Below are 506 nucleotides of genomic sequence, written 5' to 3'. Positions count from 1 at the left end.
TGTAAAACTCCCGCTAAAATCAAACATACCGTTATGTGAATCACGTATGTTACAACAAAATTAAGGGTAGTGTTAAATGCATCCGCGAAAACAGCAACAGGCTACTCCTTAATCAACGCCTTGATGGTTGGGCCTCAGTTACAACCTACACTGTTCTCAATCCTAATAAGGTTCAGAATGCATCGGTACCGCTCTTAATGCAGATGTGGCGAAAATATATAGACAAGTATACGTTTTAAAGGCGCGCACTGATCTCCAATGTCATGTGTGGCGCTCAGACCCACAACTTCCTATTAAATATTATCGCATATTGCGGGTAACGTACGGTGTATCTACAGCATCACATCTAGCTGCGAAGCCCCTTCAACAGTCCGCTTAGGAAGCTGTAGGACGTTATGACAAGGCTGCATCTGTTATCCTTTGAGATTTTTATATGGATGATTTGCTCACAGGCTCATTTAACATAGAAGAACTTCAACGCGACGTATTGAGTTAAGGCAGTGGGC

Source organism: Rhagoletis pomonella, unplaced genomic scaffold (assembly GCF_013731165.1).
Source record: "Rhagoletis pomonella isolate Grant_MI unplaced genomic scaffold, Rhpom_1.0 Rhpom_scaffold_00003, whole genome shotgun sequence".
NCBI classification, from domain to species: Eukaryota; Metazoa; Arthropoda; class Insecta; order Diptera; family Tephritidae; genus Rhagoletis; species Rhagoletis pomonella.
The sequence above is the reverse complement of the archived record's forward strand: the minus strand, read 5'-3'. Positions refer to the sequence as shown.